Genomic DNA, 26,571 nt, shown 5'->3' with positions numbered 1-26,571 from the left:
GTGAACAAGCTCTCTTAATCACACGCCAAACTATCGGATTGCAGACGGCCTGCTTTATAAACTATGAGACCTGGTTTTAATACAAATGTGTTCATTTCTGACACTATATTTTGTTTTTATTTACAGATCTATTTGCCAGATCTTTTACATCTCTATCTTTTGCAGGAAATAAATCTAGCCTGCGTACAAAATCTCAAGTTTGAAACCTCTGTAGTTGCAGGTTTGTAAAAAAGGGTCAGGCCGGAACAGGTGCATGCAGTCCGTGTTTACTAAATAAAGAAATGAGACGGTGTGTTGACTGGAAAAGATGGCACAGAGCCTGCGAGCATTCGTTCGTGTAAACTCTCAAGAGTTCAGAAGGTCATCCTCGCCATTAATCCTCCGCAGTGAGCAGTAATATATCTCTGTAGCATCCAGGCTTTAAAAATAGGGTGACTTTAGTTGTTGCCAGTGCCAAGTGTATAATGAAGTAAGAGTAAACAGCTTGGATTGGTTGAGGGGGGTTTAGCCCTCAGCTGGGACCTTCTTTGTAAATCTTAACTTTAGCACAAGTGTCCTAACCGTTCACGGCATAGAAAGGGTCAAGCGGTAAACCTCTTTCATTTGTTGTTGTCGCTGTGTTGACTGTCACGGGTGGTTAGGATAGAAAGTTTATTCGGCTGCTCGAAATCTATTTTGGGTGTTGTGCTGGGTCTTTCGGTCCAGAGGGAAATCTCATTGGTCTGAAGTCACGCTCCACATTGAGACATTAAAACAGTGCTGTGAATTTCTGCTTTTGTATTGTTGTACATAGTGAATGTCCTTTGCACATTACAATGACTTGACACAGAATTTTTCACAGATATGACAGGTTTTAAAAAAGAGACCCTGTCTCTTTTTCTTAAAGACCCCATGACTGGTTGTGTTAAGCTCTGTCCTGTGACTTATGCGGTACATAATTGATATCTCTGTGTTAAAGGTTTGATACTGAACGTTTACCGCAGTCATGGCACTGCTGACCTCGGCCTGTTTTTGGTGAGTGTTTTTGTCCGTTCATTACTGCTTTGTTTGGACTGCAAGAGTAAATGGACTGGTTCTCGCTCCGTGATCATCTGTGTTCAACATGCAGTTGATCTATCAGTTCAGGGTCATATGTGGATTCCTCAGATATGCATATAAAACATACACGGTTGTACGCTTGGGTGTGTGCACAAAAACACAGAAATCATGTGAAGGCTCTTTCTCTCATGCATGTAGAAACAGCTCGGGAGTTCCCGCAGCGGGGGTGGTTTGTAGACTTGTCTGGACTCTGGAGATGATCTCCTGCGGTTCTGTTACAGAATTGCGTAAAGATGTGAAGGAGGGACGTTTTCGTAAAGGAGGTGTGGGAACCGTGAGCGCGTGCATGGGTCGTGTTAGTGCATGTGTGCATATATATGTGTGTGTGTGTGTACACACCTTGGTTTCTCTAGTTTTCAAGGGATTAAACTCTTAGGCGGTCTGAGAGTAGAGACTGTGTGTGAGTGAGAGAGAGAGAGAGAGAGAGCGAGAAAGAGCGAGCGAGAGAAAGATTGTGCTGGGAAAAGGCCTTGGGGTCTGTTGTCTTATCTGTACCATGTTTTTTTCTTTCTTTCTAGTAATCACAAGCTGGTTATGTGCTTGAGGTACTTCCTTGGCATTATGGTAGTATTATTATTCATTTTTATCTTGATTTATTATTTTAATAAATATTTTGGTAGGTTAGTTTTATATTGTAATTTATTGTTGAAAATGTCATTACACAACTGCAACTTTGTGTTTTCAATGCGCATTGTGTTTGTACTGCAGGTTATAAAGTAACCATGAAGTTTTGACAACAGTTTAGTTGTGAAAGTGTAAACTGCTTAAGTACACGTGCAGACGTGTTTTTTTTTCCCTTTTAATTTAGATCATTTATCATCTTTATTTTGTAATAAATTTGAGTAATTGTTTTAAGTCTATAATCTCTAGAAGAGTTGCGTGTGTGTGTGTGTGTTTGTTTGTGTGTGTGTTTGTTTGGGGCGGAGGTGTCCTTCCTTTGTTTGTCCGACCACATCAAACCTGGAGTGCAAAAGAGGAAATTACAGGAAAAAGCAAAGCATGCAGAAACTGATGATCACAGCGCTGTGCCCCACCTCCAGCCGGACAGAAAGGGCTGACGCACCCCGACCTGTAATGCCAGAACGATATAGACAGCGGACCAGCGTGACACTCAGCAGAAGGCGGAGGAATATAAACGTGAGATGTGTCTCTCTGGCTCAATGTCTCGCTGTCCTTTATCTGCTCATTAGTTTGCAGCCGCACATCTTGCCGTGATATCCTTCACCGTGGTACGCGTGGTCGAGAAATATAAAAATGAAATCTGATTCACGTCATCTTTGTGTGTAAGCCAGCTTTGGCGACTGCGGTGATATACTTGTGTAGTTCGGGTACATGTGTGTGGGCTTGGCGTTTTAAGCAGGGCTGAATGACAGAAGCGTGTGCCTGGGCTTCTGCACTCCATCATTAAATCCAGAGATCTGTATCCCACAATTGCTCTGCTCCACTGCCTCCCCGTCGCTAGGTGCTTTCCATTTTACAGATCGACGGCATCTCGCGATCTGGTTTTCTAATCAGCGTGTCCAAGCTCCTTATTTTTGACCTCACATCTTGGCCGTACACCGGGCCGATCCGTCACCTTCGGCATTTGGTTTTCTCTCTCACCCGTCCTGTTTTATAAAGGACTTCTTGCTGTTATTTGTGGGCCGTCTTTTAATTATTCTGCCCGGGATGTGGCTCAATTTAAGTCTGGGGATTGATGAGTCTTTCTTCCTTATCGTGCAACGCTAATAGAACAGCAGCTGACCGGGCGGATCAAGGCGGTAGGCAGACCGTGAGTTAGCCGCTAAATTACACCACATGCAAACACGCTCGCCCCTCCTCTTCCTGTACTTATAGTAATTGCTTTGACCCCTACAGTTGCACCCTTTTGAGTGTGTAGAGAGGTTTATAGAGTGGAAGTTATGCTGGGTTCGCCTGATAGCGCTTGTGCTTTTGCACCTCCTGCCACTCAGTTTTATAAGAACTTTGTTTTTGAGAGCTTCAGACTTCATACGATGATTCCCAAAAGTATTTAGACTCAGAATTCAAACTAAATAAATGTTTGAGTGTTATTTACTGTGAAAATAGTCCAATTAGTATATAATGTTGAATTGAAATTTATAATACTATTTCCCATAACTCAATACACAGCTGTGTTTCTCCGCGTGGCTCAAATATTTCTCACTGCCGTCACCGTGCAGTCTGTCTATAGTGCCGCTGGATCTCTCAGTTTCTGATCTCATTCCCGGCGCTGTGATTTTTCCATCTCTGTGCCTTTTATCGAGTATTATGGGTGGCATCCTCTCTTGACTCTCTTGGCCGCACACAAAGACAGAAAGTCTCCAATTTAGACGTCTGAAAAGCTTTAAACCCGAGTTGCTGCGTAAATCTTGCCTGGCAGGACGAGCCTGTTTCCAAATCACCGAATGTAAACACATGAACCTTTAGTTCTCGCGTTTGTGCCTTGTGTTTGTAGACCACGAGTCACTGCCGGTAGATATTGTGTTGTATGTGAAAGACTTCTGATGAACAGAAGCTTGCAACGCTTGCCCCGCCTCAAAATTCTTCTGATAGGTCCACTGCTTTACAACTTTACAACATTGTTGAGCAGCGCTACGTTGAAAATTAAGTTGAAATTCTTTTAATTTGAAATGTCATCGTAAAAACGCGGCACTAATGTGCGCGGCGCTGCAAAAGATGCAAGCGTAACGGTCGTGTAAACAAGTGGCGCATTGGGATAATATAATAAAAAACGATTTCTGTGTGAATGGCCCCTTAGTGTCCACATGTGATTTTAAATTCTTTAGGTCCAGAGTTAAGAAATGCATGATGAGGTTATTTGTATAGCCTACAGCGAGGTCAGACGGGGGCAGGATGAGAATAATAGAGTTTGAAGGATTAGGTCTAGCCGTCCTCGCACCCTCACTGAGGTGTGTCTCTTTCAGAAGCCTGGACGATCCATCTCTCTTACTCTCATTCTGCTTAACTCAGCGCTGTTTTATAAGATGGAGTGACCAGAGATTTTCTCTAACGTGCTCTGCTCTTCAGCAAGTTTTAGTAATACATGTTCACATTTCATTTACTGCCACGAAGACCTATTCTGACCCTTTCCTGCTCAATTTATCTCGTATACAAAATAATGACATTATAGTTTATATTTTAAGTATACCTTTTTTGCTTGTTATACTTAAGATTCTATTTTGGAAAGGTTACAATAATCTACGGTTATGATAATCAAAATGGCATGTTTGTACTGTTTCGTCTTATGTTTCTTTCCAACACTGCTGGTTTTCACACTAGATTCTTCAATAAACACAAAATACAGCTTTAGTCAAATCTTATTCTGTTGAAATGCTTAAAAAGGCATGTAAGCATAGCAGGTGTAAAAACTACCGCAGTGACCTCGTTCGGTCTTGCTGAAGCTCAATTTCAGACCCACATAACAAATTTCTGCTTTCAGAATATATATTCTAATAAAAGCTTTTTTATTCACTTTAGTTCCACTAAACCTCTCATTATTCCTGAGCATGAATGTTTGGTGTAACGCTCATGCTGTCACAACAGATGCTGAAGAGTGGAAATGTGATATTTGTAAATTCATTGACCTTTTTTAGGTTCTTTCGACTGTGTCCTTCAGCATTGCATTCCAAGTCTTATCGGATTGACTTATTGATTGTGATCATTCCTGACATGTGTAGTTTGCATGTGTGGACATCTTCATTGTCCCGTTTGTTTCCCCAGATATATATATATATATATATATATATAAAGTTTTTCTTAGCAGAGTATCTGTGGTCCTGCATGGGGGTCTAAAACCTCAAACAAGCTTTTGAAGGCTAAAGGGATTAATGGTTCCAGGGCTAATGCAAATTACTTTGGCAAAGATAAAAGAGTTCTCACAAAAATACAAATTGGGCAGTTCTGGTCCCCTGCCCAAGGATGCCCGCATGAAGGTGGCCTGATGTTTGTGTGGCGTGGAAGTTAAATGTTTTTCCTTAGAATTGCGACCAGAAATGAGGAAATATTTCCATCCAAAATATGTTAGTCTTGACATTTTTGCAGATGAGCTTTGCCTCTTTTGTTTTTACATAAAAAACTGCTTTTCATATTGTTCATACAAGCTTATAGTATACGCAAACCCTACACGTCATATAAAACGTGTTGGCTTTTGAAAAGCTGCCATAGCTTTACGTGCTTATCTGCCAACATATGTTTACATGTTTCAAGAGAAAGCCAGAAACAACAATACTCTGTGGAAAACATTTTTAAAATAGTGTTGTGTGTCATTGTGGCCATAGCGGAAGGCTGCGCTCGATCAGGACCACACATAATCCCTGGAAGCAACAGATGGACCTTACTGGAGGGAACACGGCACAAAGCACAAGAGAAGTCACAGGGCATACTGTAGATCGGAGCCTTCGAGGGCACGTAGTCGCCAGGCATCACAGATGCCCCGCTCTGTGCCCATGTGTTCAGGGCTCGGGGTGAGGTTGGAGGCCAACAGAAAATAGCCCAACGTGTCGTTTATAAGAAAAAAAAACAATTATGCTCAAATTGTAGCAGTGTCTGTGAGCTTTTGACCCTTTAGTAGAACACTTGTCCAGAATGTATTTTACAGTTTATAGTCTTATTGTCTTTTTTTTCCATGTTTTTCACAATGAAGATAGTCTTGCTGCTGATTTGGCGTTAGGGTTATAAACATTAAATGCATTTGTTACAACACAAGTTGTATATGAGTTCCACACATTTGTAGTTGTGATAAATTCTTTTAAATAATAACCTTTATCATTGTTCTCATCAGATTAGAGTGTTTATTTCTAGATTTTCTTGATAGCTGTCTGTCAGTTGTGTTTCCTCCATGTGTTTGCTGTTTGTTTTGTCGTAAGCTCTCATGCTTTGTCGTGATTGGCTTCGGTCTTGAAAGCTGTTGTCATATTTCCAGCTGGGGAATGTTTTGCAGGCTGCTGTCACATTCCTGTCGGGCCGGTGCGGGTGGTGTGATTCTGAAACGCTACGATGTGGTGTCTCAAAAGCGGATTTGTCAGCACTGCTGTGTCATAGAAACGATTCATTGTTGTCATGCCTGAGCGCAACGGTCCCCCTGCTTTGGATTTGTGCCCTTTGATTCTATTCTGTCGTGTTTGTGTGAATTTCTCCTCTAGCAAGGAGTGTGTTTATGAAACTTCATACCCGTTCAACCAGCTCCTTCAAGATCTCCAGCGACTCTTTAATCACTTTAAAACTACGTCTAGACACGTTTATACGTTTGAGCTAGTGTGTGTTTTAGGAATTTATCTGAAAGAAGAGACCTGTAAATGTTCTCCTACATACATATCCCACTCATCAAGTGTGTTATATCAGGAAAGGGCCCAGCGTTCTTTACATGTCCCGTCTGTGAAAATAGACATAGATGGGTGTTGCACAGACGCTCGGGTCTGCGGCAGAGATTTGAAAGATGCTTTCTGTTGTTATTCTATTCTGAGCTCTGTGTGCTTTTCTTAGACAGCTGCACTTGTTCAGCCGTGCAGGTCTGACTTGCTTCTCACATTACGCATCTTGCATCAGCATGCTTGATATTTTTGTCTTCGTATTTACATACTTTTTCAAAGGGCAAAGAGGGAGAAATCAGTATTCTGAAAAGTTTTTGTGAGGTTGTTGTGATGCGTCTCTTTGGACAGGCGCCCTCTGGTGGTTTACCACCTTGATTTTTATGTGTTGCATGCTGCATGTGTGTCTGTTTAACGTCATTTGCCTTCGGCTCTGTTGCTTTTACAAATCTGCGGCAGGTGTCAAGAGATGCATACTCGAGAGAGCACTTGTAGGTTTAGATCTCAAAGTAATATCACATGTCTCTCGATCAAGCTACATGCTTTGCGCAATTGTTCATGTCTGTGCAAAAACTATGGGTTTGTTGATAGTATCACGGTATAAAAAAAGACAAATTCAAAACAATTACATTTATAGAAATTAAAACATTGAAGGTTGAATTGAACCCTCTGAATAAAATGAAACTTTTTTAAATCTAAAGTAAAGTTAAGAATTGAACTAAGCGAGCTAAACTATTAAAGACAAATTCTTGAAGCAGCAGATCTGCGCAGTGGTTTGACGCAGGACTGACGGTGCATTCGCTCAAGTTGGAACGATTAATAACTTCACATTCACAATCTATAGTGAGAGGGAAATAAAGTGCCGGCCCTGAGAGAGTCTGCCAGAGCTGTACAGTATTCCTGAAAATTTGTCTCCATGTGTTATTCATGTATACTCGAGTCTGGACAGAAGAAAATCTCTTTTAGCTAAACGCAGTCTGTCTGTACTCTTACAGCAGAGGGGTCAGAGGTCGGTCTCTGTGTGCCTGTCTCTGGAGAATGACACACTATTACAGCGTGTCCTAACCAGGTGCTATGAAGCAAAGGGATTAAAACAGGTTTCCGCTTTAATCCGGATTTGTCAGATTCAGTTACAGCGGTGAGGAGCAGTGCCACATTTCGTCGGCCGCTTGTTTTGGAGAAAAGTTCACGTCATGAGTATGTGTCTGGCATATAAACATATCAGCTTATAAACATATGTTGTTTAAACATTGAATAGCCGCCCAGATTTTTCGTTCCAAAGTTTGTGTGTTATGTGTGCGCTGAAGATGAATCTACGCTGTTTAATAGTGAGCGGGTCCATCCACACCCACATTTACAAGACTGTAAACTCTTGTAAACACGGCATGTGTGCGAAAAAGAAAGCGTGTTGGTCTCCGTCCAGTCTTACTAATGTTTATGTAATTTTTATATTGCTATGCAATAATCGCTTGATATTCCCTGATGTCATGTGTCTGCAAAGACTCAAGGAATGTATGAGTCGAAGCGTTTGTTGTCATTGCAAGGTCACAGGAAATTAGGACTTTTCAGAGGAACATCTCAAGGTGAAGAAGTCGAATAGATTTTGTGTCTCAGAGAGATTTCACATACGAGTCTGCTGCCAAAACTGAAAACGAAAAGAGGTTCTGTTGCAGACTGTGTAGGTTCAGAGTAAGAAATGGCTTCAGGTCGGCAATGCTTTCTGTTGTTTGATACTCTGTAGTGATTTCAGGTTGGCTTCAAAGAATATCTGTCTTATTTTAGGGCGTTAATCTCTATTTATATTACATTTTTTACTATTTTATCATTTTATGTAAATGTGAATTTTGTCAATGTTTTAGAGCAAAGTGGTTTATCGATATCTTCAAGAATAACACTTTTATTCATACTAAAAGCGTATTTCATTCGGACGTTAATTGACTTTAAAGAGAAGACTGAAAATAATGCGGACGAAGCTCCGGCTTGTGAATGCACAGTTATTCAATGCGTCTGCTCTGTGCATTATAATACTCACAGCAATCTAAACACTCATTTAAGTGACATTACAAGCGCTCAATATAAAATGATTTGATGAATTACATAAACAGATCTTTGTATTAGATATTTACGTGACATAATGGTTTTAGGTTTCCACTGGGATGGTCATCAGATATGATTATACTCTATAATGATAATCTGATAATAATGACACTTAATCACTATTACCAGCAGCTCACAGTTAGCTCCAATTTCCCATAAGCACTCAGATGAAACAGTCAAATAAAGATGCTATGAAATGCAACGATTTCTCTCGTGTGTCTCAAATCTAGAGGAAAAATGCATTAGAAGATGAAAGCGGGAGTAGACGCACACATAAAATCACTGTTATTAGTGTTTTTGGTTCAAGTGAGTTCCCTGGAGAGCGAGCAAGCAATTGTCAGATGTAAAATTGTTGTTTCTTCAGCGCTTTGTTCTTTGACGTTCTTATAAAATCTGCATTTGTACAGACAGTACACTTTTGCAGAAACACTCATAAAGGAGTGAATGAAGTAAATGGTCTAAGCTGTGAGGTGCTGTTAACCTCTTTCCCCGCCAGCGACCTCCCTCGTGAGACCGCCGGAGGAACGGAGTAATTGAAATGTCCTTTGCTTCTGAATGAATACATTTATTCTCACTCATTAGTCTACTGTAAACACTGAATTTATGCGTATTAACTCTCGCTGAATGAGAGAAACACTATACCTCTGAAACCAACCGTATGACTCCACAAATCTAAATCAGTTCAACCTGTTACTGTCGGTGTGATTTTCGGTGCTTGAAGTCTGATGTGCCTTTAGTCGACAGATGTTAAAGGTTTATTTTATTTTTGCTGTTACGGTCTTTTTACTTACCCGTCCGTCTCAGATAATGTGCATTTGATTTGTTTCCGACCATCAAAATGTGATTATCTTTCTTGTGTTTGTCTAGTGCCTTGTGTCTGCTCCACTTATTATACTGACTCGATCATCGGTGGAACTTCATTACTGAACGTGTCTGCAGTTTACGGTGTTATTAAACTAATATATCCTCGTATTCCAGCCCGGGGCTCTTAAATACACCCTGAAGCAAATGCATATCAATGTCAAACCTCGAAGATGTTTTCTGCTGGTTTTAGATGTGATGTTTTTTTAAATGATTTCTCCTGAGAGCTTTTCATGTTATATGATTCACAACATGCAATCAGCGACATTTACAGTCAATATCAAATCCAAATATACGTTTACTTCACATAAACAAGTAAAGAAGTCAAAAAGGCTGAAAGATATAGAAGTGATAACAGCCTGTTTTATAGCAGTAAACCTTGACTAACATCAGCTCATTTCAAGATGAAAATGCAATGAAGAACAAGCGGTGCGTTTGTGGTGTTTCTTTCTTTGCGTGTTTATGGAGAGCTCACGGCTCATTGAGTATGATTAGTTGGAGATATATTTGAAGCTCTTTCAGATGCGTTCAGAGCAGCTGTCCTCTCTGCAGGATACAGGGTTTGATGGAAAATGGAAGTGTGGTGAGGGATGCGTCAGAATGTGCTGAGGTAGAAAGTGTGTGTGTGTGTGTTTGTGTGTGTGTGTGTGCGTGCGCTAAATGATCTCAGCTATGATCAGCACGAGCACCAGACATACATCACGGGATACAGGAAATAACCTATAAATCTGATCAAAATCAACACAACTGTATCACTGATTCATCCTGTGTGTTTACAATTCACTTCATGTCTCTCCGTCTATCTCGGTTTCTGTCTGTCTGTTGGTCTTTGCTGGCTTATCTGTCGATCGCTCTGTCTGTCTGTCAATCTTTCTTTATACTTGTCTACCTGTCTCAGGTATTGGCTGTCTCAATCTTTTTTGTGTCTCTACCTGCCTGTCTGTTGGCCTCCGTTTGCTTGTTTTACTATCTACCTGACTGTCTCTCTCTACATGTGTTTGTCTGTCTGTCTCACTGCTTGCTTTCTCTCTATCTATCTGTATATTTGTCTGTCAGTGTCTATCTGTCTATTGGCTGGTGTTTCTGTCTACCTGCCTGTTTCTCTTCCTCTCTGTATGTCTTTCTACCTTTCTGTCTGTATCTGCCTGTCTCTATCTATCTATCTGTCTGTCTGTCTCACTCAAACTCTCTCTCTTCCATCTGTCTCTATGTATGTCTTTCTACCTTTCACTCTATATCTTTCTGTCTTTCCGTCTGTATCTATAGGTCTGTCTACCTGTCTGTCTGTCTCTCTCAAACTCTTTGTTTCTGTCTGCATTTCTGTCTGTCTGTCTCAGTCTACCTGTCTGTCTTTCTGAAAATCTGCATGCTTTTAGAAAAAAAAGTTTTTCTAACAAAGTAACATCTTAGAGATGTATGTAGAATCTCGCTGTCTCTCAGTAGCAAAACTAATGTGTGTATTTTCTAAATCACAGGGGTGGGGGGCGGGTCTTACACAAGCTCTTACAGAAGTTCTTTAATGCTTTGACTAATGTGGAGGTGGGTGTTGGCTCTCTTGAAGCAGAATTTACACTGCTGTGACTAACAGATCCCACTCCACTTGTTTGGCAGAGGAAATGATAAATAATCTCAGAACATATCCCATGTTTCACCAACATCAAGTATTACGCTTTAAAACAAGCCAGCTCCTCTTTCTTGAAGGTTTTTATGGCCATATTAGTTTTATAAAGTCTTAATTTGTCTTGGATACTTTCAGATGTCGAATAAATGAGCCGTAAGAAACAGGTTTGAGGTATATATTGATGTATTTCCATTCATAACAAAAAATTTAGATTTTCCGTAATACTTCATCCAAGCCCATAGGTGTCAGTATAAAGGTGGTATAGCTCCAGATAATATAGCTCCAGATAAAAACCAGTCTGGTTGCACGTTCTAAATGTTGTTAAGATCTTTGATTTGCTTAATTGTATATAGATATAGTCAGTCAGGTATTATGTCATGTCATCTGTGATGACAGGTTGAGTCCACCAGAGGGCGTAATGCACCTGTTCTCCACCTATTAATCCTGTATGACACGAAGATGATTTGTTATCAGCTTGAACTCTACAGTGTTGTCTTTTATATATCACTTGTGTCTGGGGAACATAAACACATCCATGACTGGATCGCTGCATGTGTGTGTGAGATGCCTTGCAAGCTGTGTGTCACCCCGTTACACACACATTTCACACCACAAACCAATGCTACACAGATAGTAACTGGAAACATTTGGGCTAATACTCTGCGGGAGAATGCAATAGCGTTCAAACACCTGCATCTTTCAACATAGGGAGCATCCTAACTCTGCAGCATTTTTAGGCATTACAGGCAAGGTCTAATGCGCAAATGATGTCGAAAGAATGTGTGTTACGTATAGAAGGCTTCATACCGTTTAGTAGTTATTCAATGGTGTCACGTCATTTGTATGCTCCACCTGAATGACATTTTAAATCCGAGATATACGATTTTCAGGAGATGAGACCAAAGAATGTTGCCTGACGGCTAACAAAACGGGTGAAATGTAGAATATCACAGTTCTTATAGCTCAGCTGTGTTGTGTTAGCAGTAGGAAGGTTGTGGGTTTGATTTCCATAAAAACACCTGCTATACCTGGAATGCACTGTCAGTCACTTTGGATAACATTGTCTGCCAAATACCTAAACAAAAAATGAAAAGGTAAGCAGAACATTATAAAAGTGCTTAGCATCCTCGCTGCAATCCCTCGACAACCTTACACAGCTCTCTAGCTTACACAAAGACCAATCACACGTCTTCATATCATAAATCTCCACACAGCCTTTATAAAGATGCACCTGCAGGTGAAGCGTTCACTGCATGTCTGCTCGATGGTCAGATGGGGGCAGTATTGAGCTGTCTGTCTCCGCTGCTGAATCTGATGTCGATTTATACCTTCATCTCATGCTACATACACTAACCTCACATTCTCTCTCTCTCTGTTTCTTTTCCATGTGCGTCGTGATCTTCCGTTCATCTGATCAGGTAAGACACTCTCTTTCCTTTTAAGTCATCTACATTATATACACAGCTGTGATAGAGATGTTTATATGACAGCTGTATGGTTGTGATAATCTTCTGTCGTGTTTAGACATTCGCTGAGTCTGACAGATGTGTGTGTGATTTTAACAGGAGGTTTAGTGAGTTTTGCTTTATGCTTGTATTTGTGTTTGATTTGTATCACTGAGTTTGATGGCTTATTTCAGCCTGACGGCTAATACAACTGCTGCAGGATTTGTTGTGTGCATGCGCTCCAAATGTCTTAAACAGTAAAAGTTTGTTTTTTTCTTGTTGTTTTATCACTAGGTTTTTATGGAGGTCACATAACACATGTACCGACATGTTTACCTTACGAAGATTTAAAACCGTAAAATGTTCAAATCATCCTCATTTAATTCTAGTTATAATTAAGACCCTTAGATAATTAAGATTTTTTTATATATTTTAACATGTTATCTTTATGCTTGTAAGACTGATTTTTAATATGTAAAATTGTGATAGGGCACTATATAAATACAACTGAGTTGAATTTTCCTAAAGACTTTCCAAAAGACAAAACCGGTTTTGATACCGTACCTTTAAGATGTCTGTAAACAAGTGACCTCTATTATTGTTAGCTAACCTCCGTGTCATTGACATTGTCATGCTGATGTAAACACACACAGGTGCTGTTTACTTTCAAGTCGATTTGAACAGAATTACTTGAACGTTGGGATCATATCACCAAGGTGTACCGGCTGGTTGCCATGGTGCTCTCGCACTGTTCCCGAGGTGGGGAGCGTGGTTGTGCGCGGGTTGCTATGCGATTCTGTCTTCAGGCAGGTTCTCGTGACGCCCCTCGTGAGTTCAGAGGTGGGCGTGCGTGTGTGTGGGCTGAACCGGCGCTGGAGCGCTACCTACAGGGATGTAAAATGTCCTTGCTTGCGGGGTATTAGTTGTGTAATCTCGTCTGAAGGGTGTTTTTGATAGGCGATGATGTCTCTAAGAGAGACTGTTGTGTCTTCGTCGGGGCTGTGCGGCCCCTGAATGTCAAACAGAGGTGTCACAGCGGTAAACAGTGTGTTTATGAGGAAGAACGTTGTCTGACATTTATCACATTAAATGTGATTGTGTCTCAGATCAAGGCTAGTTTGAAATCGCAGCGGTGTCTGTTTTGAATCATGGTGTCCGACACACGTGAACATTTGCGCACTTCCTCTCTCACTTTTCTTTACAAAAAACCGACCCCTCCCTCGCAGCACACAGACTAACAGAGAAACAACGATGGCAAGAAAACAAACAACTTTTCCCACCAAACGTTTCATCACTTTCACACAGATCATTGGATTCCATTACAGGGCGCTGAGGGTCGCCAACGGATCGGCCGGGTGAACGTGGTTACTGTCACACAGGCCGTTCTTTCCTCCTTTAATAGTTCAGCATTATATGTTTGCAACCTGAGAATTACCGTCAGCTGAATAGGTTTAAATATATAAAAATTGGAGCTCAATTTACCCATAATCCTCTCTGTTTATATGTCTGTGTTCCTCTCGATCGGTTTTGTGCTATTCTATATTCTGTACTAGATGTGTCATCAATGTTTGGCCTAGATTTTTGTGAGTTCAGCTTTAGCTTGCAGGCTCCATACTGAGTCCTGGACCAGAGCTGTGGGACCGGAGGAACTAGAGCAGGGCGGGTCGCATCCGTGAGCGCCTCACTGACATGCAAATAAACACACACAGATTTAAATAACGACGATTTTCTTAAACGGATCTCATGTGCATGTAAGCAGGGTACAGAATTACCACTAAAATATGTTTGCAAGTAAATTAAGTGATCGCAAAATGAGGCTTCAACTGGAGTGGAAAATGTTACATGAAGTTCATGTACACATGAATATTTCTCATATTGATGTAAAAAATGTGATCATGTCTAATATAAAAAATATAGAAAATAAAGGTTTGTGATGTTATAAGTATATCTCCAGTTCATCGTGTGGATGAAATCATGGTTTGTGTTCTGAGCATGCTCAGTAAGAGCCCATCGGTACGGAGCGAGAGATCAGCTGGTACTGCAGCTGGATGAAAACAGGATCTCTCTCTCTCTGTCTCGCTCTCTCTCGGTCATTGCTCGATTGCTCGTGGAGACACTCATATACACAGACGCACGTACAGTAGTGGATCTCAGCTGGGTTTATCATGAAGCCATCACCTGGGGTAAGAGAGTGTGTTTGTCTTAAAACGTGTGTGTTTTCTCTAGTTGGTGAGTTGGAATAACCAAATGTAAACACTTAGGTGCTTGTCATTTGATTCGGTTGTGCACATCGTTGTTGGCATCGTGTTTTGCATGCTGTACTTGAAGTCGACTAACTAAGAGCTCTCTGGATTTCTTCACAGCAGAGTGTTTGGAAGGAGGATGGAGAATTTTAATCATGTGAATATATAATGTGTCCGTGTTTCTGTTTTGGCTGTAAGTTCATAAGACAACTCGCTTATGTACTTTCATGGTGGATGTGTTGGGGAACTAATCGGAGAGACTCGAGCAAAGCAGATTTTTTTAATCCAGAAGTTGTGTTGCAGCTTTTTATTTCCACACAGTCCCGGCATGCAGAAAAAAAGATGCGCTAAAATAGAGAGATGCAAGTTGTTCAGAAAGAATTTGAAACTGTCATGTTGGCTAAACATGGCATGCAAAATTGTTGTATGCATAAATATGTGTAACATTGGCAGTATACAAAAATAAAGCACGATGTGCGTTGGGTAATGTATCCCGCAATGCAATTAACTTACTATTTTGTGATCCGTTGTTAGACTCATTTTTACACTTATTTCCAAGAAAATAACCATGCAACTGAATTAAACATGAGGTCTGTGTAGCGCACCACTATTTGAAATGTTGATTGTAGCACATCATGTTCTCCTTTGTTATTTTTGTTGCCCAGTATGCTAAGCAATAAGCAGTAGGATGTATTCCTTCAAAGCTGCCAACATTTCCCAGCATGCATCTGCCTACAGTTGATTGTGTAAAACCCTTAGGGTCCTTGATCTTTACAGAATAGAGACGCGATCTGTTGGCTACATTCACATAATGACTTCAGGAAAGAACATAAAAAGCATGTACACCGAAATAGGCAAATGAGCAGGGACTCGTAAAAGCAGATATTATGGCGCTAACCTGTGATTGTGCGTTCGTACAAGCATGTAAACACACTTAAAGTCATGGGAGAGTTTGTAGTTACGTAACATCTGCGAGCGGAAAACCAGCCCAGTCCTTTTTTTCTCCTCTCCCTTAGGATATCTCACCCTATATTACAGATATCATCCTCATCCCCTCCAGATGATGCTGGAGTTATATATTCAGCTCATATATGGCCGGGGGGAGCTTCTGCGTTTTCCACTCGCACCGGCTTCCTCAAATCTGGCTAATTATAACATCCATCAGGCCAGCGTGCGGTGGAAAATGTTTCCCATCGAGAAGGAAATAACAAACCCTGTGCTAGTCAGCAGTAGTCGTCTTGTTCGGCGATAAATGGCTCAGCCTACTCTTTTGTAAAGTGATTAGCGCGCCGCTGTCCATCTCTGGCGAGTGGCATGGAGACTGCGGCAGAAGCAGCTAATGAGACACCCTGTCAGATAGACGCAGGTGCAGAGACGGTGAGCTCAGATCTCTGGAGGTTTGTGTTAATGTGCTGTTTGCTCCGTAGTTAGAAAAGTTTGATAGAAATCAGGCTGAAAATATCAGTCGGGTAGTTCTCTTTTCAAGGTTATGAAGGGGATATTTAAGGATTCAAAGGATATTGAGCCTGCCTTAAATTGTGGGTGAAATCCCCTGACAGAATGACATAGGGAGCCATTTATATGTAACCCTTCACATTTACTCCCTATTTTACAATTCCAAAGGTGGCTTATAATGGAAAACGTGGGTTCTGTTTGAAAATATTTTTGTATTTGGTTTAATAATGTCGTCCATCCCTAACTGTAAACAAAAAACGTAGAGATTGCAGACTTGAGATAGCACCCTGTGCCATACATTTTACAACCCCAGTTCCCCAAAATATCCCCCAAAAACCCTAAAGAATAAAACTGGATTTTAGGCTGAGCAGAAGATGTTTTGGAGAGACAATGATGTTCGTCCCAAACTGAAATAATATGGACTTGCCCATTTCCCCCGAGATTGAAGTGAAAGTGAGCCTTTCACCTTACAAACCCATCAGAGCTTTCTCTTCGCCATCGGGCAGAATTTGTCAAAGCTTTAGCAATCGGCCATCGCTTTGTTCACTCTTCCGAAAACTTTATTGTGCTCGCTGTCTGTCATGTCGTGCGTGAAGCGATCCAAGCTTTCAGCATTTCTGTGAACTGAATTCACACTGCGGTTATCGCCTGACATCCCAAGATTATATTTACAGACCGTTCCTGAACCTCTAACTCTCATTTAAAACTCAGCAGCCACAAAGACTGTTTATACCTATTCTATCATGCAAATGAGAAGAAAAGGAAAAGATTTCATTGAATCTCATATCCCAAGGCATTGGCTTTTTAAATATGCATATCTTTAAACTGCTTTTAAACGTCTTAAAACATCCATCTTTTTTGCCATGATCCACAGGGACATCAGACTGTGGGCATTTCAAAGAGTCCCTTTCCGCTCTCTTTATGTTTTCTGTTCCTCGGCTTGACTCTTTCATATTCAGAGCTCTGTTGGATGATTTTAACGCATTAATGGTGTGCCTTGTACCCATTCTCACCTCTGTAATATTGGCTGAGGGCCTCTGTGGGACGTTGAGGAAGAACCAAGCGGTCGACTCTGCAGGGGTCGACAGGCAGGCATGGTGAGGTTCAACACGGACACGTGCCACGGCTTCATAATGCGAGATATCTCCACGCAGGTCTCCTCTGAATTGTTTCAGGTGGAGCTGCTTTGTTTTTTTCTCTTAGCTGTGATAAAAGGTAAAGGATGAAACTCACGCAGGGTTCAGATGTTTCCCCAGAGCCTGAGGGAGAACAGCTTTACCTCCATTGCAACAAAACCATTGAACTGTTGAGTCTTCACAAACAAAATCACAACTGTTAATTCAGTTGTTGAAATTCTTCCTGGATTTACTGTACATGAAGACATGAATGTGTGCATCTCTGCGTGTGTGTCACTATCTGCGTGTGTCTCTGTGTGTGTCAATCTGTGTCTGTGTGTTTCTCTGTGTGTGTGGGTCTCTGCATGTGTGTCTCGATGTGTGTGTGCGCCTCTGCTTGTGTCTGTGTTTATCTCCAAGTGTGTGATTGTGTCTCTGAGTTTGTAGGAGTAAGTCTGGATTTGAGTCATTGAGTGTGTGTGTGTGTGTGTGTGTGTGTGTGTCTCACAGTGTCTCTGAGATTGTGTCTCTAAATGTGTGGGTTTGTGTGTCTCTCACTGTGTCTCTGAGATTGTGTCTGTGTGTGTGTGTCTCTCACTGTGTCTCTGAGATTGTGTCTCTAAGATTGTGTCTCTAAATGTGTGTGTGTGTGTGTGTGTCTCTCACTGTGTCTCTGAGATTATGTCTCTAAATGTGTGTGTGTGTGTGTCTCTGAATATTCTTTTGAGTGTGTGTAGCTCTAAGTATGTTTGAGTGTGTGTGTCTCTAAGTTTTTGTGTTAATGAGTGTGTCTGGATTTGTGTGTTTGTGCGCGTGTTTGTATTTAACTTTAAGTATGTAAATTTATGTGCATCTCTAAGTGTATGGTTTTGTGTCTTTGAGTGAGTGAGTGTCTGTCAGTCAGTGTCTCTGAGTGTGTACATCTCTGAATTTGTGTCTGAGTGTGTATGCCTCTCTTTAAGTGTGTGTGTGCCTTATCTTTCTAATTGTGTCTGGGGTTTTTGCTTGGTGTGTGTGTTCGCTTGGGTATGTGTGTCTCACAATTTTTTTATGTAAGTGTTTGTGTGTGTCTGATTTATTTGTGTGGTGAGAGTGTGTTTTTCTGTGCCTCTCTCTGTGTATCACTCATGTGTATTTGAAGTATGCTTCTGTTTGTGTAAGAAAATGTACAGGTTTAGTTCCCTCTCTAATATCTCTGTTCTGTTGGCACATGGGGTCTTTTGATGTCAGTTGTGCAGGAGCGTCGGGCCCACAGATGCTTCCTGCAATAACACAGCCATCCATCAAGAGTTAATTGCTAATATTGGCAGCACATGTTATTAATATTGTGGTGATGCTGTGGATGTTTTTTCCCAGCAGTGAGCGGTGAGGATATTACAGTGCCAAGCCTCATAAAATGCACGCTGATACATATCGAGATGGCCTTTTAAATATCGCTTATTGCAAAATCAGCTTTTATTGCTGCCGGACTTGTTTGTCGGAGGAACATCATGTCCGCTTCACACGTTTGATCACTGATTGTGAAGGATTTCACATCAGCCCATCATCTTACCGGTTTGTCTTCATCATTGATATCACACCGACAGATTCTGAAATGCAACTCAACGTTTGCTTTAAAGCCGTGTTGGAGGCAGGTCTGACAAATGACAGCGATTTGTCACCTCTGTTGTCCACCTGCCATGTTATTAATGCCGTTGGATATCTGAACATACTGTATGTCACAGGGAGTGGAATATGTTGTGGAGATCCGTTCTGCTGGTTTGATGTAAGTCTGGTCTCGATGCCATGTGTTATCTAGAGCTCTGGCAAGACACCCATCGCCAATCTGTCTCCTTAATCTCTCCATCCTCAGTCGCGTTAGCTCAGTCCCCAGAAGTTCCTTTCCTTTATCTTCCAAATGACAAAAAAGAGCAAAATATAGTCTGTTGATTTCCAATGTTTACTCAAATAAAAACCTTTAAATCCATGAAAAATATGGCAGCAGCCATGTTATTATAAACCAGCATCTCACCAGTGCATTTTCCTTTTGTTTTTTTTAATACCTACTTAAATGTAAGATTTTTATTTAATTTTACTAAAACATTTACTTAAATAAAGGGAATAATACAACATACTAAAGTTTATTCATCAGGGTGTGTCATAGTTAATTTAATTAACTGGACTTTTATTTTGAAGGGTTGTCGCAAAGACCTTTTTAGTGCCTGTTTGACAGGAGCTTCACTCAAAAAGTGGTGAAATGCTAATGAAGAAAACTTTTAAAGCAGATCTGGAGTAAAATACTCATGAAATATACTCTCAGTGCAGCTCTGGAGATGTGTTCGCATATCCATATAGTGAGATGCTGTAAACAGAAGTGTCATGCTTGCAGTACAGGAAGCCGCTCGAATCATTCATTCAGAGACACACAGGCAGTTTACATATTTAAATCTCATCTAAATCACAACTGATCTTATTTAAAACACAAATTGATTTGTATTAGCTGTTCAGTGCTATTTTCTGGATTTCTATTTTTAACACTATTATTTGTACTTAAATTACAATATTTTGAAATTACAATGTCTTGCGCTCATGTTTGTAGATGGATAGGCATCTGGATTGGTCCCAGAGGGAGAATTTGAGCTGCAAAACAGCCTGAGCATTGCATTTATTCCCTATAAAACATCTATAGTGCCATCAAATGAAGCAATAGAGCATCGTAGTGAGGAAAGTGAATGTGATATGACTTGCGAACAGTGTGGATTGAGTCGGATTCTAGATTCATTTTAAACTGGTTTAAGATTTAAATAGTAGGTTAAGATTTAAGGCTCGAAACAACTTTGCTATAAATCATCTGTGAAAGGTGAAGATGTGGATTGGAAACATGTCAGAATTTGTGGAAAATTTCATCTTAAGGTGGAATGTATTTCCGTGCTTTTAGCTGAAGGATTTGTTTCATTACAGAATATACCGCAGATTTGTCCAATTAGAAATCTGTACATTTATTGATCTCTTCCCATCAGCATTTCTGTCCGATCCAGAAAATCAACGCGGCCATCCCCGTGACCAGACGCGGCAGAACTGTGGCCAATCAGGTTACGATAACATGCTCCGACCCCTGGAGCGAGAAAGCCGAGTCTGAACCGCAGAGACGGACTCTTACCTGGCAGATGGATGGTGTACAGAGGCTTGCTGTAGGGTTTCTGCTAATGGACGTGTTTATGACCCTGATGACATGAAGTGAATGAATTGCGTAAGAGCGTTGACAGTTTGTGACAGGCTGACTGCGTCTGTGCGACAGAATTGTGTAACGGCACACAATGGGCTGATTTTTGCAATGCGCAGCACAATGTCTCACACACACACACACGGTAGTCATCACACAATTATGAGCTCTCGCTCGCTCTGAGTGCCCCCATTCTTTCACAAACCCTTCTGCCATGGCCGCGAGTCAGTGGTCATGAGTTATTGGATGGCTAATAGAGAAGGACCCGTCAATATATAGCGTAACGTATCTGATGTCATTGCTCTAGATGGACCGTGTCCTCGATTTCTCTCCTTGTTGTGAGAGTGGAGGTGTTTAACTGTGTGAGACACAGGCACATGTCACAGCGTCATATGAGATGAGATTTTCCACATCCCTATCAGCGTTACATTTCTGTGCTGTTTTGCCTGTTGTTCTTGACACAAGTACTAGTCTAGATTTTAACTTGGTTTAAAACAATGTACAAAAAAAAACAATAACTCTTTTAGTTGGGATTGTTTTAGAACTGTATCTTGTTAACTATATTGATCCGCTGGTTCTGATTGCAGTTTTTTCTTGTAATTGTGGCATCGTTTGAAATGTAGAAAGATAAATTGCTGGGGGTGTAAGCATATATTGATGCAGTGCACATTACGATACATATCACGAATCACAATAATAAAAAAAATTATATATCTGTTTAATTCTATTGGTTGACCTGTGTCAACATACATCATGTAATTCTGTTTATTTTTTTCTTTGAGTTCTTTTAAAAGTTGTGGCTAAGCTTTCTTAATTCTTTAGTCAACTTTAATTATGTTAAAATTCAGTGACGGATCTTTTCAGTTTTTTCATTCACATGCAGAAGATTCAATTGAACCCTTTGTCAAAGCTTTTGCAAAATAACTAATGTGAATATTTTTGATGTTTTGAGTTTAAATATGTTAATTGAATTCCAGTTCAATGTTTTATATTTTATGATCGTATACAATCGTTGTGTAGTCACGTATCATATTGTGTCATTCTTCCCCTATATATCACCAGTCCTTATTATTCTGGTCCTTCTTATTATCAGTACTATAGTTTGTTTCTTTATTTTCTTGTCCTTGTGTGAAAATGCAATTTGCAAAGACTTAGTAAAACCAAAGCCATGAAGAATATCAAGCGTTCGCCAGAAACGGTTCCTGCTTTATATCGCCTTCAAGCCAATATATATATATTTTTAGATGAGCTTTAACAAGGAAAACTAGCTATGTAGTTAGTGACTTTCCATTTCCTGTGCGAGAAAATGTAATTGTGATTTCTGTGTGGCTGTAATGGATGTGTCTGAGACCAGAGGGACCTTTTGTGCTCGCACATTGAAATATGTTATTGCAGTCTGTCGTGAGCAGACATCTAAGAGAAAGTGACATATTTGGACGGCGCTACAGTAAGTCATTATTGAAATCTTCGTCCTCTCAAGACATTTAAATGAAGTGCATTTGTGAGCGATGGAACGGGCTGTGATTGACACGCTGATCTTGATGAAACATCGCTGGATGTTCATTATAATGTGTGGTCTGATGACAAAGCGTAATGATGGTTACATTACATTTCCTACTTTGATTGATCATTAGTTTGTTCTGGGAGCGATTGTGAGTTCAGTGAGGCATTGACTGGTGTTCTGTATGCAGGGCTTTCTGTGTAGGTCTCAGTGGATGTCTGTAGTCGAGTCTTTTTTGAAGAATTATGAGACCTTTTGCAGCCCGGACATCATTTTTTTTCCATTATTGATAGATTCATCTGGCCTGTTTGTCTGCATATTTCATTACAGTGAATTTGGGTTCAGATGATAAAAATTAATAATCTCACTTGACTCTTAACACTATATTTGAAGAGTTTATTTCCCAAAACCGATGTTTTTCTTATCATCATTCATTCCAATTAATATCATTTCAACTCGAGTTGGTTTCTTTTGATTTCAGTCACAATATCAAAAAATACAGCTAACTAACACAAAGAAACACAATAAAACCATAACATAATAAAAACATGAATTTTGAAGAAAAAATTAAAGCAGAGTTCTCTCTTTTTTTAAATAAACTCTTCATTTACAGAAAATGCGTGAAGAATCGTTACAACAGTTTTATATTGAGCTGACAATGAAAACATTGATTATACAAATTAAAAATCAATATTTTTTGCCCATGATTTAAATATAAAGCAAGAATCACAAATATATATATATATATATCATTGTCATAAAATATTGTTCTTAAACATTTATAGAGTTTATTTTTGGTAATCTATGTAGAAAATTTGAATAGATGTCCACCTTATTGATCTTTAATGTAGTTTTATTGTTTGTTCATATTTTTTCATATTTCATCCAAATACTGAATAACTAGATCCAGTGTTGAACGGAATTCAAAAATAATAATTTCTAGTCTCTGGGTTTTCCCCCACCAAACGTCATAAAGTCCATTTACAACCGCAGTATGTTATGAGTGAAAGGATTGAGTTTGTCATCTGTGGATTAAGTCCAGACTAAGAAAATCCACATGTTGTGTGTCAGGCTCATCCGTGATGCTGGCAAGCACATTTGTGATTAAATCCCTGTCATGGGGATCCCAGAGCCACGCACAGCTTTTAAACTCATGAATGATTGAGCGGATGGAAATATGCCAGGTTATATTCTTATCAGGGTCTTATTTAGCCTGTGAGTTGTGTGATCTCAAAATCTGCTCTTTCTCCAGAGGTGACCACTGGCGCACGGTCAGTGTCGCGTGCTCTTGTTGAATGGTGCATTACACAGCCACACATGCATGCACTCGGGCCATGTCAGCACATGTGCATCATGAATGCAGAGCGTGAATCTTGCGGTCCCGGAGCGATGAAAGCTTGTCGTGGGTTTGGATGAAAGGAGACTGTGGCATCCACCCACAGACAGATCTGCTGCTCACCACGGCAGGGAGAGCAGGCTGGATGCCATCTCTCCACACTGCCAATACTCTTTAATAGGAAGAGAACAAGATTGCTGCATAAACAGTGATTTAACACTTTTGCAACGAAGCTGGTTGAGAGGAGAAACTATAAAACAAAGTTCCAGGTTGAATAGCGGTTTTGATGAGCCATGTTCAAAGACGTTGTAAAACAGGATGCTGACATGCCCAAACATGACTGCACATTATTTGAATTTAGTTTTAATGCTCCAATCATTTATTTAAAGATTTAATGTTGTTTGGAAGTTGTAAACTGCCTGTGGTTTGGCTCATCAATTTTATGACTTTATAAAATACTTTATGAATTCACTCAAAAATGTTAATGTTTTTATCTTTTATTGATCCTCACGTCAGTTCAAACCTGCATGACTTTCTATTTGTCTGAAGAATACCAAAGAAAATGTTTTGAAGAATGTTCGTAACCAAACATTATTTAACTCCATTGACATCCACCATATGGACACAAAACCACAGAGACAATTCTCAAAATATCTTATTTCGTGTTCCACTGAAGTAAGACTCGCATACAGGTTTTGAACCACATGAGGATGAACAAATGATGACAGAATTTTTATTTTTGGCTGAACTCTCCCTGTAATAAAGCAGGACAGCACACATTAGGGTATAAAGTATGCTGGTCCACACAATCTGCCAAACCACTGTCTCCAGCAGAAACCGGTGGCTCTGCAACTTTTTCCCAACTTGGAAAGCGAACGGACTGCAGATGGGGGAAAATAACGGTTTATAAGATCTCTGTGTATAATTTCATATCCATCGGAGGACAACGAGTCTCAGAGTTTCCAACATAAGCAGAAACGATTGTAGGTAGGAAATAATGCGTTTTAAGCGTTAAAGGCCTCTCGTTTTTGCATAAGCACATTTTCCAGGAAAGCGTTTGAGCTGGCAGGATGAATGGCGAGCGATCCTTCCACCTCAGCACTCTATTGTGATGGTCTGACGGAGGCTGGAGGGGGGAAGTCACGCTCCGGTAACTGGGTTTCATCAGTGCTCTGTTCCTAAAGTTGTTTTAATGTTATCTGCTTTTGAAAATGTTCCATTGGATGGTCGCGAGGTTACAGCAGAATGAAATATTAATATGTCATTTTGTGTGCTCCTTTGAGACGACGTGTCTGTTGCTGTTGTTATTGGCCGGTGGTATTTTGAGCGGGAATCGGCTATGAAAGATACCCGATGAATTATTTAAATCGGACAGAGGGACTTTGCAGGTTTTCTTGACTGTTTTGATATTAACAGCTGGTGTTAAGCGTTTAGATGAAAGAACCAAGTTTATTAGGTTATCTGATCAAAATGAACAATGTTTTTACTATAAATAAACAGGAAACACGGTTACTATAGTTAAAGCATGGTTTCGCTACAGTAGCTGTAGTTTAACCATACTATTTGATATTTAGTAAAATGTAAAAAAAGGTAAAACTGGTCATACAAATGATCAATCCACCCAAAAAACATGATAACTGTACTTTTACTATAATAAAACCATGGTAAATTTCAGCACATTGAACATTTATTGGCAAAAAACTTGTTTCCACTCTCAAGCGCTCAAGTTTAATGTTACCAATGTAGCAGATGTGTTTAGTCCCGTGCTTCAACCTCTCTCTGATCTCCTGGGTCACCCTGACAACATGAAAATGCCCGTCTCTTTGCACCATCCTTTTTTCCCCTGGTTCTAGGCGGTACGGTGAATAACACGCTCTGCCAGGCCCCCCACCTGTTACCTTGGCAACAGGCATCTAACATTCCTCATGAATCTTGCATTCTGCATCCAGCCCAAAACAAACAGCGTGTCGGGGATGCGTGAAGGACGACAGATTTATAAACACGCAGGAAAGAAAGCAAATTATATTTTTAACCGTAGCACACAGCATCATGTTTTTTCATATGAACTTGTGCATGAAGATCATATTTACTTTTTGGTTTTTAGGTGTATATTTCATTTTGTGCATTGGTCAATGTAAAGGTCACAGACGGCATATTTTATTTATTGCAAAACAGATTTCATTCCAGATCTTTGAATGGAGACATCGAGACATTACTGTGATGCAGTTATTTTTATAAAAGATAAATGATGAAAGCTACTGTGGCTCACTAAGTAGTGCATTGGGAAAAGTTGTGGGTTCGAAAAGTCTCTTTGGATAAACGCATCTGAAAAACATCTGTCTTGATTTGAAAAAAACTATTAAAAGTTCAATCTTAAGCATGCACAAACTGATATTAATGCTATCAAACTGCAGACCACCTAAAACAACCCTGATGAAAATAATAGAACCCTGACGACAAACACGACAGAAAATATAATGGGTAGATGGGAATTGTACAGTGGTCTGCTATGTGATGGATTCGGATTAAGACTACCCCAGGTGGTCCGCAGGAAGTTATATTTACGGCGCCATTTTCTTTTTACATTTTTCATATGAAAAAGTATTGCAATAAATTGTATCGTGACCCATAAACCGTGATATGTATCGAATTGCAAGTCCCTTGACACTACACAGCCCAAGTCTAAAGTCATGTACAGTCGTATATTTATGAAAGAGAAGTGCTTGTGATCGCACACATGTGAGATGAAGGCTACAGGCTAGTTTACTTCCAGTGACTGAACACAGATGTGTGCTGTAGGAAACAAGAGCACGAGGTTCTTGCGGGAGGGCAGCGATTTTTCTCTACTTTATGAACAAATGCCCCCCATCAGTCACGTGATTCCTACCGGCTTTAATTGTCCGCTGATGTAAGTTAGTGCCACTCTGTCCGTCTCTCTGTTTGAGTACAGAATCATGTACTTCAATGCAGGCATGTTACGTTTTTGCCAAGCGAGGTACACCTATACACAATTGTGATTTGTTCCTGCAAGCAGGTTTCATTTCGTTCTGTAACTTGCCGCATTGCCATTCGAAAACTCCTTTTGGATGCCCCGGTTGGCCGTTAAAGTTGAATAATATAGGGAATGAACAGTCAATATAGTGATGCTTCCTTTAGCAAACACTGCTGTTTAATACCCAACCTCTGACTCCACGACTGTTTGGACTCAAAAATGAAACCGTCCTTGAACTCAGGCCAGAAAAACTGCTGAAGAAGCTGCCAAAGTAGAAAGCTGCATTGCACATTTCGTTC

General features: G+C 40.3%; 1 protein-coding gene across 10 annotated transcripts in view; it reads left to right on the top strand.

The window, feature by feature from the left end:
* Positions 1 to 26,571, top strand: part of plekha5 (pleckstrin homology domain containing, family A member 5) — a 144,103-nt gene that overhangs the window by 81,714 nt on the left and 35,818 nt on the right. Inside the window, exon 1 of one of the 10 annotated variants that reach the window (XM_056747868.1) lies at positions 12,374 to 12,401. The exons of 8 other annotated variants lie outside the window; for them this stretch is intronic. The gene's annotated coding sequence lies outside the window, so the exon portion shown is untranslated. Of the gene's footprint in view, positions 1 to 12,373; positions 12,402 to 14,518; positions 14,612 to 26,571 lie in introns of those variants that run through there. One more of the 10 variants, XM_056747867.1, reaches the window with a different exon arrangement.

This window comes from Triplophysa dalaica, chromosome 5 (assembly GCF_015846415.1).
Source record: "Triplophysa dalaica isolate WHDGS20190420 chromosome 5, ASM1584641v1, whole genome shotgun sequence".
Lineage (NCBI taxonomy): Eukaryota > Metazoa > Chordata > Actinopteri > Cypriniformes > Nemacheilidae > Triplophysa > Triplophysa dalaica.
The sequence above is the reverse complement of the archived record's forward strand: the minus strand, read 5'-3'. Positions and strand labels throughout refer to the sequence as shown.